Here is a 15,026-nt window from a genome sequence, read left to right on the forward strand (position 1 = left end):
AGTGGCATAGTTGTCATATATATAGTGACATAGTTGTCATATAGGTAGTGACATAGTTGTCATATAGATACACATGTAGTGGCATAGTTGTCATATATATAGTGACATAGTTGTCATATAGGTAGTGACATAGTTGTCATATAGATACACATGTAGTGGCATAGTTGTCATATATATAGTGACATAGTTGTCATATAGGTAGTGACATAGTTGCCATATAGGTAGTGATATTGCAGTCATATATGTATTGACTTAGTTGTGATATATGTGGCGACATGTAGTTGTGGTATTTCATGTGACATTGTGAAATAAAATATCTAGTTCTATATTCTAGATGTGGTATATACTTGAATTACTTTTTTAAAAATCTTTAAGAAACTAGTTAGATATAATAAATAAAAATTCTCTAACAGCTCAGTATTCTTGCTTTCAGTGCATGTTTAATAAGTTTTTGAATTTTGTACTAATCTACTATTGACTGGATACCACAACAAAATTTTGTACTGGGGTATTTCAGAACATACCATGATATGTAACGTATGTTAACTTATGCTAGTAAATAACTAAAAAATAGTTTTTTTCTCTCTCAGAAAATTGGATTTTTATTCAATCTCTTTTACAACACCCTATTTGGCCACACTGTTGTCATGTGTGATACATGTCAAACACATGTATAAATAATTAAAAATATGTATTTTGTAATCAAAATTAATATTTTAGAAATACAACTGTTTTGTATTAAAAAAAAGAACAGAAAAAATTGTCCTGATAAAATAAAACATACTTTTAATATCAGTAAATTTGCAAGAAGATTCCATGATAATTTCCATACATTCCTTCGTGAAAATACCATGGGAAACCAGTGTCCATTGTTTTCACGTGACGTCACAAAATGTGTGTACTTCCATATCTGCCAGTTTGATTCTCCAGCCATAAAAACTGGCACCTAACAATATTTTTCATCCCACATAATTATGTCTCATTTTTTGCGCAGGGATATAATATAACATCACATTCTGTTGTGCATATCAACTGCACGAGACCAAATGCATGACTTTTCTCCTTTTTCTTCAAGTAAAACATTGACATTTCAACCGTCTTTGTTATTTTTTGATAAACAAATAGATCAATCAATAAACAGACACATAAACAAACAGATACACAAACAAGTAAAAACATGTAATGATTTTCAATTTGCATGGGTTGAAATCAATCATTTGATTATAGATCAAGTTAAAAAGTCATTTATTAATATAAATTTTCATATTTTTAAAAGTATTTCAAGAACAGTTGGTTTTGACATTTGGTATAAAGTCATGTTCCAGTTAGGCAAAATGTTTTGTTTTAATACACTGAAGACTAAATTTCTTTGAATGTTTATCTCTTACATTCATTATCATCTTACGACCATAATCTCCACCACAAATACAATATTTGATCCTACTTATTAAAACTGGTTTATCAGCTGTCTTTAGCAGAAGCACATGTTTGCGAAAAACATTTGTACATAAAAAGTTCTGGCATAATACACATGCTGTGAAATTTTATTTCCCTAACTGTTAATGTATCCTGAAGATTATTGTCTGGAAATACTCTTTCAAGGTGACAAGCTTTGGGTCAAAACACAATTTTTTTATTTTTAAAAAGACAATATTGTCTGTTTGTATAAAAATTAACTGCATTTATATTGGATAGCAATATGCTCAATTACAGTTCAACTTCACTCTTCTCTCTTTCGATATAAGCCAGGTAACTTAGTTTTATTTTTATTTTCGTGCTATAGGGGCACATAATTTCAAGTATAATCTATGTATCGTTTCGATTAAGTTACTATCCTAATCGACAATTAAATCAGATTATTATCTTGAATATATGTGATGACTTGTGTTGATAAAGGTTTGTTAGGGACTCAAAATGGCAGTGCAAGATACATGCTCGTTACATTGTGGGTATTTGCGTACCGTCTGTGAAAACAACCTATACTAGTACTGCTAACTCTGCACACATCTAACATTATACTATTATGGATAGAGTTACTCCTGTTATCACCATTTGAAACTTACATATTAGAATATATGTGGCAGTGTTTATAATTGAAGGTGATGAAATAGTTAATACTCTTTTATTGAATCTAAAACCAAATTTAACATGCTCAAAATATTCAAAATTTAAAAAAAGTAATTGCTGTGTAAGAATTTAATATTTTTTAAAACTGATTTTTTGCCCGCTAGTCTATAATCATAGTACACATTATCAATATCTATAAAAATGTACTGTTTGATTTGGGGAATAAAAACATTTTTACAAATTAAACCTCACAATTATATTAATGAAAATTTCATTTCTTTACAACTAATGTTGTTAAAATGTGTTGTTCCAGTGAGCACATTGCCAAACTTTTATTTAACAAATATTCTGAAAATTCAAAGATGTTAAATATTATCGACATTTTACATTAAGTAATGTCCATTGATTGATACTTTACAGAGATTTCTTTTATAAAAACTTGAAAAGTCTTTAACATTTTTGAATTGTAAAAAAGGTCATTGTTTTCATAATACATGTTAAATTTAGAAATATGACATGGGTATGTTAGTGTTAAAAACAACAACACACTAGTCTTCTGATAAAATTGTATAGGAACAGTTTAATTTTTGAACATGCAATTAAGACTTTAATAGTCAAAATGCAAGAAGAATGTTTGTAAACATTGTTTGCCTTGTAATAGTATGTTTCATTATGGCATCAAAATAAGCGATTTTCACAAGGTGTGTGTGTGCGTGTTTTGGATTTTTACATAGCTTGAACAATTGTTAAGTCATATCACTATGATGTATACAATGTGACAGTTTATAGTGATGTCTAGCACTGGGGCATCAAGCTGCAGACATGTAGCATGATGTCCATTCAATCACATTATCCTGACACCAGGCCGACCAGTCCTAACACTAACCTCTTAATGCTGAGCACCTAGCAATGCAGCTGCTAGTAATATTTTAATAAGTCTTTGGTATGACTCAGCCAGGGTTCAAATCCTCAACCTCCTGCATCCAAAGTGGATGCTGATTTTCATAAGAAAAAGCTCTTTGAAAATATAAGTTTGCATATTATGTAAAACATTTGGTCAGTAAAGGCTTTGAGTTTACTCAACTCTTTAGTTAATATCTCGTTTATATCATTCTTTTGTTTTGTGAGGAACATGTTTTATATGGAAACTTGTGACAGTAACATGTTCCTACCTAGAGTGTATGATAAGGGAAATAACTCATTTAGTTTTTGTGTATAAGGGAAATAATGTTTATGTACAGTAAGGGAAATAACTCAATTTTTTTTGCATTGTGATGCCATACAGCTAGCTTGAGACAGCACTAGAGCTCTCTCTCTCTCTCTCTCTCTCACACACACACACACACACACACATACACTCTGCCATTCACAATCTTGTGTGTACTTTATTTAATATAGGTTCTTAAGTTGCTTGACTTAACAAGTTTTACATTGGAGAATGGAGAGTTGATAGAAAATTCATAAAGTAGTTTGTAACATGACATATCTGCTAATTTAATAACCAAAATTTTGAAATAAAAATTCATCAAGTCAAGAAATTAAATTAAAAGAGAGGATATGAGTGAAATAGCTTGAAACAGAATTGTTTGCATCCCTCCCTCCCTCCTCCTCCTCTTATCCTCATACCCCTACCACATGAGACATATTGGGTTTATGTTATTTCTCACACATATAAAATATCTCAGAAACTATTGCATCACACCAGACCAGCTTGGATGTTTGATACCATGAGTGATTCCTAAGATCTCATTAGGTGCTGGTGACTGAACAATTTTCAAGGTCACATGTGATAATTTGTGTTCAGCTGAAGGAATGGTGGGAGGAGAGAAGAAATGTTTTTATTTTCAAAATAAATAGCTTCTTGCTTTTCAGAGTTAAATAATTGAAGATGAAAACGAGTGGTTGGATATGGGAATAAGCTAAAGAATGAACATTACATGTCTAGTGCTTTATATCAGAGTGGTCCAACAACAGGCCTGCATGCAAAATGTGGCCTGTGGATCATATTTTTGTGGCCTGCACACATACAAAAAGTCAGTTCTATAATTATAATCTAATTACAATATATATAGATAGATAGATAGATAGATAGATAGATAGATAGATAGATAGATAATGTATGGCCCATGAACTTTATATTTTTGGTCCATGTGGCCCACAGTGTTAAAGATGTTGAATCACCCTGGTTTACATGCATTGGAAAACCCATATGTCCATTCATATTATGGATGGAAAATGCATAGACTTACTTATTTCTCAGGTGAACTAGGACTATCTTTTAGTGAAAGGCCAAACAGTTAGGTTATTTTGGTTGGCTACAGAGTGCAGTGAGAGATACAATAGCTTGGTAAAAGCCAGAAAGTATATTTCACTACTTTGGTTTTATTTTCACTATGAATAGCAAATATAAAAGCTGACAATGCCAAGACTGACACATTTTGCTCTGTTTTTAAATCATAATTGCATATTTACAGGAATATAATCGCTACAAGGACAGTTAGTTTTGTAATCAAACTTTACCAATTTTTGCTGACCATTTCTTTCAAATTCCTACATATACTTTATATGCTCAGTGAAAAGTTGAGTCCAACTGTGATCAACATAAACTCAGATCTGCTCTCACATAATGTTCAAGCCAGTTAGGGTGTATTTTATTTTTTCTATTGATTATTCCTAACAAACTGCATTTAGTCAGATTTGCTGGCTCATTATGTGATGGCAGATCTGGGTCTGTACAGTTTGCAGTTGGTCTCATAAGCAAGTATATATGGTACTCACAAATGTCTCATGTATCAGAAATTATTCCAAGCTAGATGGATAAATTTGTGAAAATTATAGTGAAAATGTTTGATGTTTTCACTTTTGGTTCTACTTGTATCACCTTTCTGAGTGATTTCCCCTCTTTACTGCTAATAGAAGTAAGGATATTTTGAACACTTTGTGGTAACTCTTGAGTTGCAGATAATTTATCTTTTAATCTAAGGGCTGACAAGTCTAAATTCTCTGTTTCATCCTCTCAGCTATAATTTTATTTCCCCATAGTTCAGGGAGAGACATTTTAATTCTTTCCTATATGTGAAGGAAAGTACCTTGGAGGTTTGCAAAGGGTCATGCAGCTTGCAGTTAATCTATAATACAAGTCACAAGGGTCTTGCAGCTTGCAGTTACATCTATAATACAAGTCACAAGGGTCTTGCAGCTTGCAGTTACATCTATAATACAAGTCACCAGGGTCATGCAGCTTGCATTTACGTCTATAATACAAGTCACAAGGGTCATGCAGCCTGCATTTACATCTATAATACCAGTCACAAGGGTCATGCAGCTTGCATTTACATCCATATTACGAGTCACAAGGGTCATGCAGCTTGCAGTTACATCTATAATATCAGTCACATGGGTCATGCAGCTTGCAGTTACATCTATAATACAAGTCACCAGGGTCATGCAGCTTGCATTTACATCTATAATACAAGTCACAAGAGTCATGCAGCCTGCAGTTACATCTATAATACAAGTCACAAGGGTCATGCAGCTTGCAGTTACATCTATAATACCAGTCACAAGGGTGATGCAGCTTGCATTTACATCTATAATACCAGTCACAAGAATCATGCAGCTTGCATTTACATCTATAATACAAGTCACAAGGGTCATGCAGCTTGCATTTACATCTATAATACCAGTCACAAGGGTCATGCAGCTTGCATTTACATCCATATTACGAGTCACAAGGGTCATGCAGCTTGCAGTTACATCTATAATATCAGTCACATGGGTCATGCAGCTTGCAGTTACATCTATAATACAAGTCACAAGGGTCATGCAGCTTGCAGTTACATCTATAATGCCAGTCACAAGGGTCATGCAGCTTGCAGTTACGTCTATAATACTAGTCACATGGGTCATGCAGCTTGCATTTACGTCTATAATACCAGTCACAAGGGCCATGCAGCATGCATTTACATCCATAATACAAGTCACAAGGGTCATGCAGCTTGCAGTTACATCTAATAATCAGTGTGAGTCAAAACTCTCCAATTAGATGCAGTGGATTTGAATCTAAAGGATAAATATCAAGCCTGTTGTTACTGATTTTCTCGAATTTGCATTTGAATCATGATGATTGATGTTTATATTCAGCCTTAATCATCTGAGGACATAATGGATTTCAGTCTGTGTTCAAATCTAATTTATCCTTTGTCTGATTATATCATTGAGGGTATAAGTTTTACTTTAAATTGAATCAGGTCTCTTTAATCATTTCTCCAAAGGATTCATTTTTGGGCTTACTGTATATACTTCCTTGTAAATTCAGTCCTACTGCAAACTGAACAGACCAAGATCTGTCACATGATGCACTAGTAGATCTTGGTCTATATAGTTTGTTTGGAGTAATCAGTTGGACAAACAACAGGGACCCTGATCTGCATGTGCATTATGTGATGGCAGGTCAGGGTCCATGTTTTTGCAGCAAAACTTGATTTATAAGCAAGTATACATGGTAGGTGGAATTACAGTTTGGGGCCTAGTAGCTCTGTAGGTACCTGTGTTAGCATGAATAAAGTAGTGCTGTATGTTCCTGTGTTTGGGATGTACCCAGTACCACCATATGTACCTGTGTTTGGCATGTACCCAGTAGTGCCCTATGTACCTGTGTTTGGCATGCACCCAGTACCACCATAGGTACCTGTGTTTGGCATGTACCCGGTAGATCTGGGTTTGTGCAGTTTGTTAGGAGTAATCAATAGAACAAACAACATATATCATAATGGGCCTGATCTGCCAGCACACTACATTTGGAGAATAATGCACCTGATCTGCCAACACACTATGTTTGGAGAATAATGGGCCTGATCTGCCAACACACTATGTTTGGAGAATAATGGGCCTGATCTGCCAACACATTATGTTTGGAGAATAATGGGCCTGATCTGCCAACACACTATGTTTGGAGAATAATGGGCCTGATCTGCCAACACACTATGTTTGGAGAATAATGGGCCTGATCTGCCAACACACTATGTTTGGAGAATAATGGGCCTGATCTGCCAACACACTATGTTTGGAGAATAATGGGCCTGATCTGCCAACACACTTTGTTGGGAGAATAATGGGCGTGATCTGCCAACACACTCTGTTGGGAGAATAATGGGCCTGATCTAATGACATCTTGGTATGGGTATATCCATGTTCATACTTGGGTTTATGCTATGGACTGATATATGAGGTATTTAATTGTCTCCAAGGCCTACTCCAATAGACTGATGGTTGCTTTCAGAGACCCATCAACTCCCAATGGCAATTTCATAGAACCTGATTCTGATAAGGTGTGATTGCTTCCATTAAATTTGCCTTAGACAGCCCATCTGCAACAATGAACCTTGATTAAATTTCTCCACCAAATTGAGCTAAAATTAGTTTTTGGTTCATTAGGGTTGCCTTTTGAATCTCCTAGAGATACTTAATCCTAGTTGGATTTTGGACTGCAGACATACACTCTTTACTATTGGTTTCTTTTACCAACTTTTGTCGTCTATATAACTATTTCTAAATGCACACAATACTTGTAACTCAACATCAGTCCTGCTGATGGGAAGTGTCACACTAATTTACACACATATTTAATTTATTTAGATCAAGATTTTAAAGATTATCAGATATGTTTTGTGCTGTATCTTGCTGCCCATTAGCTTTCAGGTATTTGGCCATCCCTGACCAGAAACTTGTCCATATTTTATGTGTATCTGAGTTTATATAATTATAGTTAATGTTATTGTTAATGAAACACTATTAATTCTATATCTAAGCTGTCTGGAAATTGTTGACTTTCCATCACCCAACTTGGATTTTTGTTTTGTCATTACCCACAATTCAGTGTTATAGTACTGAGCAAACATTTGAAATGGTTTGATAATTTAAACTTGCCATATTCTTTTAGCTTCTTGCTCTACAGCCCAGTTCTTCAAGAGACCTTGAAGTGAGAAAGCATAATATAGGTACCAGATCATAGTCATTCATTGCGCTAAGCCAGAGATGAAAGAAACCATATGTTGGTGTGTTGACAAAAGACAATGAGTCTTATTTCTTTACGGTCACCCTAAAGGCCTGGTAGTATGGACTGATTATTTAATCATATATTGAGTAGCAGACATGTTTGCATTAGTTTGGCCTCTTACCAACAGCAATCACCCATCACTTCATTTTGAAAATGTATGGAGATAATTTGGTTCTGCTGCTGGTACCCAGAGAGTCAGTTCAAATGCTTGTTTTAACTTGTTCATATTTTCATTATATTTTTTTTGGGGGTGGGGTGACTTACTGGGCAAAAATAATTGCTTGGCATTCAGTATTTATAGATTACTGCATTTGTATGGGAAAATACAAATTAGATTTTTGGATGGAAATACTGGAGGACCTTAGTAGTGCAGTATATATATCCATCCAACAAAACGAGTTCATATTTTCCCATACAAATGCAGTAACCATTTTATTGTATGCTCATTTTCTTTATTTACCTAAGGCTTAATTATATAAACAGAAATACACTACATGAAACAAAGTAGCTGAATGTATGCCATATTCCAAACTAAATACACAAGCTCAGATTCATCATTACACAACAACATTATTAATGCGCACATGGAAAAATATGAAGTCTTTCAATTGCAAGTATCAAAAAGAGGCTATGGAATATAATGTTTATTTCATTTTGAGTCCAGTAAGGAGGATATATTTGCACTTGGAATGTAGTCAAAATTACAGTACAGTTTCAAAATGTATAATCAAGCTTTACAACCCATGACATAGCTCATGTAATTTGGATTTGCAGAACTAAGAAAGTACATTTTGAGGACATTCAGGATGTAAAACTGTAAGTATACGTTTTGCCATTCTTATTACCAGCAAAAGACAGTTTATGCCTTGTTTACTTGCATGTTATTTGTAAGGACCCTGTCTGGCTTCCATAGTTAGCCTAAATCCAAAACATTGTATCAGAAAAGTTAACGCGGAATGTGGCAAAGCAGCTCATATATGGCAGTCCACGAAACATCTGCTTTAATTCATTCATTCGGGTTACTTATCCACAGACAAATAAAATAAATCAAAAGTGCTGGCATCTGCATCCATTGTTTGCTTACGATAGAAAGTATCTTCTTTATTCACTTGAGTTCAATATGTGTTGCACGTGTGTTCAGTATTGTAAATTACTGCATGATTGTGACAATGTAAAGTTAATTGAGAAAAAAATAAGCATATAATAATGGTTGATCCAGGCTTCTGTGCAGTGTAGGTTTCTACCTGTCTTTATACACTTATCACTTAAAAGTAGAGTGTGTATGTGTGATTAGGATTTGTAACGTAGCTTTTTTTTAAAAATCAGTCATACTGCTATGATGTCTGCAATGTGGCAGTTTATAGTGATGTCTAGCACTGGGGCATTATGCCACAGACATGTAGCATGATGTCCCACCCAGTCACATTATCCTGACACCAGGCTGACCAGTCCTAACACTAACCTCTTAATGCTGAGCACCAAGCGAGGTAGCTTTTATTACCATTTTTGTAAGTCTTTGGTATGACTCGGCCAAGTTTCAAACCCACAACCTCCCACTTCTGAGGTGGATGCTCTAAAGTAGGTTGTACCATATATATTCGCTTATAAGATGAATCAAACCTAAAAAAAGCAAAGATATTGATCTACTGTAGCATAATGTGCCTGTAGATTAGAGTCAGTGTTGTTTGTTCTTACTCATTACTCCTAACAAACTGCACAGACCCAGATCTGCTGGCATATAATGTGCTGGCAGATCTGGGTCTGTGCAATTTTAAGTTATTATATATATATATATATATATATATATATATATATATATATATATATATATATATATATATATATATATATATGGTACTACACTGGGGGTCCTATCTTTGTGGACAAGGTGGTTCAGGACTAGTTAATTTCACATTTCCATCACATATTCTTTTACACTCTTTTACAATATAGCTGTTTGAGATTAAGGAATGCAACTTGGTATACATGTATATCATGATTAACTGGAGTGTTGTGTACCATCACTGGGGGTCTTGTCTTCAAGGTCACTGTTATGGTGTTGAATATTTTTAGTACAGTTTCCTTTCAATTCTAAGGGGCCCCGAGTGGCCGAGTGGTCTAAAGCGCTCTTCGTTACGGATCACTGCCATCTCACCTCTGTCTGCGGCGGTTCGAGTCTAAGATTCAGCCAATGTGGGCATGTGAGAAAGCCTGCCAGTAGCTTCTCGTGGGTCGGTGGTTCTTTCCGGGGTTTTCCGGGTTCTTCCTCCACCATTAATACTGGCCGCCATGTATAGCCTATCGTGCTGAAAAATGGCGTTAAACCCCACAACAACAACAACAACATCAATTCTAAAGTTTTAGAGTCTTTTGAGATGAAGGGATGAAACTAAGTATATCATCACATAGAGCTTTGTCATGTACCACAGTGAGCATCATATACCTTCAAGGTTAAGGTGATTATTCAGTAATTTAGGTTTCAGTCCAAGCTGCGATTTTTTTTCTAGCTTAAGAGCTACGTAAGATAAATGGGTAAAGTTCTAGTTCATTGAACTTATGTATTGTCACAAGATGTATTGCATTGCAAATTTTAGGTCTTATCAAGGTCAAGATCATAGGTCAAGATATTAAACTTTCTTTTGTTTCTGATACATATCATAAAAGCTGTTTGATGTACAGGGATCAGTCAAGATTTTATCTTCATTATCAGTTTGGTTTTTGAAGATCATTTTTCTGCACTTTTCTGTTAGTGCCCCTTGAGATAGGGCAATGAAACTTGGTTATTTATTTGGTGTCCGTTAATTGTACAGCTCTGTACTTAGGGCCATTGTCACATTCATTATATTTTAACTTTTGTGACCTTACAATGGTAATGGGGGTTGATAATTAACTGAATTTACTTGTTTAAATGTTGTAATCAATGAAACTATCTGATATTGTTGCTATTGATCTGAAGTTTGTACCCTTCTATGATAAAAGTACCCATCTTGCCTGCATAAGCAAAAAAACAGGTGGCATTGTTCACTACACATTTTACACTGAATTAGTGGTTATAAAATGCATTAGGTATGTATGTATAAGGTTTAATGGCACATTAGCACAGTCCTGACTATAGTGCTGAGTAAATGTGTGTATGTATGTATGTATGTATGTATGTATGTATGTATATATGCACACACACACACACATTTACTCAGCACTATAGTCTGGACATTACTGATGTGTCATATATCTACACAGAGTGATGATAAATAGCTAAGATATTCTTTTAAAGTAAATACACTTTTTCAAATAACAGTAATATTTATTCCCAGAAGATGAATGTTAAAAATGTTGAATTTCTTTAAATGATGTACAAAATTGAAGATAAAGGTAAACAGAATTCCAGTTCTTAAAATATAGGCTTAAAATTTGTTACATGAACAAGATTATTTAAAAAGTCCTGGTTTTTCCATGGTAGTATGTCAGGCATGAAACTCTTACTCAAGTTAACATAAAAAATGTTATGTCTCATTGGGTGTCATCGGATAAACTCAATAAGAGTGTCATACTGTCATTGGAGGGGCCCCTGAGTGGCCAAGTGGTCTAAAGCGCTCTCCGTTACGATCACTGCCATCTCACCTCTGTCTGCACCAGTTCAAGTCTCTGATTCAGCCAATGTGGGTATGTGAGAAAGCTTGCTAGTAGTTTCTCGTGGGTCGGTGGTTCTTTCCGTGGTTTTCCCGGGTTCTTCCCCCACCATTAATACTGGCCGCCATGTATAACCTATCATGTGCTGAAAAATGGCGTTACACCCTACAACAACTGTCAGTGGACACCTACAATTGTTCACCCATTTAGAAGAGTTTGTGTGTCCTATATGTGGGAGTGCCACAGGCCATATTACATCATATCTGCAATTTGTTCTGTATAAAACTGGTGCCATTCTCCAGAGATGAATTTCATGTCCAGAAGCTTGTTTGTGGACTCATCGTTCCAAATATTTTGCCAAGTAGACGAAATATACTGATTATAGTACTTAATGTATGGAAACAACAGGCACCTTGAACTCCTTTAGGTACTCACTGATTACCTTTAGTACTTATGTGCCTAGGCAGTCAACTAATTTGAGGAAACTGCTTGATATTATGACTGTATTTCAATATGTACATAATATACATGGAAAAACTTCTGAATAAGCAATAAGAAAATTTAAGGTGCTAGAGAAACCAGCTTCAGGTAACCAGCCCATTTGTGTTTTGGATATTACAAAAGCATTTGCAACCAAGTTTCTCCATTCACTGAACCTTTTGTTTGCAGATCACAATTGGAGGCTATTATTTCATTGAATTTACTCTGAAAAATCATAGGATTTGTAGAAGACATTTTAAATTGGCAAAAAATCACATAATTTTCAGGTATTAGTAACCATATTGGTGATTTATGAATGGAGAATTTGCTTTATTTGCAAGATTGATTTTTTCAGCTTTTAGATGAAATTAAATTTGTTTAAAATTGTATCTGGTTTCTGACCATCAGATGTTTGTAATTTGTGCCTAAAGAAACATTTTATTTGGAAAAGTATGAATGCAGATGTGATGCATTAAATTGAAGCCATGTCTGCCCAAAATGTAGCTACACTTTGCTGTTTGAAAATGGTGCTGATCTGACATTCAAAATGGCCACCAGAAATTCACTGGTACAGGTAGACTTGTATCATTTTAGTATTCAAGAACTGTATAACCTCTTTTTTTGTCACAATTTTTGTTATAAATAATTAGTGAATGTGAGAAATCAAACTGGTTAGGCGAAAGTTTTCAGAGAATTTAGATAGATAGAAAAAAAGATGAGAAAGCTCACAGTACAGGGTCAGATTTAGAGTCTAAATTAAGCATGGGCAACTCCCTTCAGGGCATGGGCCAGAAAATTGATTTTTAAAGCCACACTATGATGTAAATGAATGGATAAAACCAGGTCATGGGTAAGCTGCATCTGGCATGTGGGCTCTGTTTTGCCCACCCCTGGTTTAAAATGAACATGATGTGAGGGTACTTGTACAGATTAAATTGTTTCTATTCTCAGTGCCATCTGGAATTTTGCCTTCCCCAGGATAGTTTTTGAACAACTTTGACAAGAAATATATAAACTTTAAGCCTGTGCAGTATAAGAGAGAGCTTGAGTTTCAGTAGTTGCTTTTTAGGTGCCTGAGCTGTGATACGCAAAACTTGATACGAGTACATGTCTAATACTCTTCTAACAACAACTTGGAAAAACAATGACAAGCATTTGGTATGTGGTTTTTCAAGTCTGGTGCAATTTGGTTAGGATAAGATAATAGCGAGTTGACTATTATGATAGTAGAACTGTGGGAAGTCAATAAGTCAATCTGAATGCAATGGGGATTTCATTCATTATATCACAAAGAGAAAAGAAGGAAGTCAATGATCAGGTATTGAGAACCTGTAATATAGCCTATTGACCAAGAAAAAAACTACTGCTGCATAAAACTTAGGCATATAATTATTTACAGACTTCATAAAGATCATATAGTGGGGAGAGGGAGATATTTATTGCACAAAGAGAGAGAGATTTTATGTAAAAAGAAATACAGCCAAAAATTTGCAGCTGTTGTTGTTGTTGTTGTAGGGTTTAACGCCATTTTTCAGCACACGATAGGCTATACATGGCGGCCAGTATTAATGGTGGAGGAAGAACCAGGGAAAACCCCGGAAAGAACCACCGACCCATGAGAAGCTACTGGCAAGCTTTCTCACCTACCCACATTAGCCGAATCCGAGACTCGAACCCACACAGACAGAGGTGAGATGGCAGTGATACGTAACAGAGAGTGCTTTAGACCACTCGGCCACTCGGGGACCCATTTGCAGCTGTAATAAAAAAAATCATGTTCAGTGGAGGTACATCTGGGGTTCATATGCATGGTCTCAAAATGTGCCACAAACATTATTTCTTATTTATGAAATAGGTTTGCACCACACAATGGAAAATCTTGACTGTTAGATCTTTCTCAGGAATAATTTTCCAAAGATTGGATTGAAAGATAATTATTTTTTAAAGCATTATTTACAGCCATATGCTGCATTTTTTGTATGTGTGTTCCATTTGTTACCAGTGGTGTGACACAGGTATCATTCATTTGAATGACTCTGATGACAGCCTTGATTATGTTTTGGTCAGGTTTTTTGTTTGGTTGTAAGTTCTAACCCAGGAAGGAATATTTATCATATTCGTACTGTCACCTATCATACTTGTACTGTCACCTATCATACTTGTACTGTCACCTATTATATTTGTACTGTCACCCATCTTATTTGAACTGTCACATTGTACTCGTACTGTCACCTATCATACTCATACTGTCACTGTCACCTGTCATACTTGTACTGTCAGTGACTGCTCTGGTGGCCTAGGTAGTTAGAGTGTCTGCCTCAGATGCAGGAGATCATGGGTTCAAACTCTGGCCAAGTCATACCAGAGGCTTCTAAAAATGGTACTAGCAGCTGCCTCGCTTGGCACTCAGCATTTAGAGGTTAACGTTAGAACTGGACAGTCTGGTGTCAGGATAATGTGACTGGGTTGGACATGATGCTACATGTCTATGGCATCGATGCCCCAGTGCTAGACATCACTATAAACTGTCACACTGCAGTTATCATAGCGATAAGACTGCATAATTGTTAAAGTTTTGTTAAAAATCTAAATAACACACCTGCTGTACTGTCATTATCATATTCATTATGTCACCTATCCTACTTTTGCTGTAGAATCAGGACCTGCAGTATGCTCTTTCACATCCATTTTGGTAAGGTCAGGGTTATTGACAAAAAGTCTTGGTTAGTTTTTCAAAGTGTTAGTGTATTGGCATAAGTCATGGATAGGATAGCTGTTATACTTTGAATGT

General features: G+C 35.3%; 1 protein-coding gene across 9 annotated transcripts in view; it reads left to right on the forward strand.

The window, feature by feature from the left end:
• LOC149786729 (tubby-related protein 3-like) overlaps positions 1-15,026 on the forward strand; it is a 165,388-nt gene that overhangs the window by 104,925 nt on the left and 45,437 nt on the right. The window lies entirely within an intron of this gene.

Source organism: Sinohyriopsis cumingii, chromosome 12 (assembly GCF_028554795.1).
Source record: "Sinohyriopsis cumingii isolate HCF-2022 chromosome 12, ASM2855479v2, whole genome shotgun sequence".
Lineage (NCBI taxonomy): Eukaryota > Metazoa > Mollusca > Bivalvia > Unionida > Unionidae > Sinohyriopsis > Sinohyriopsis cumingii.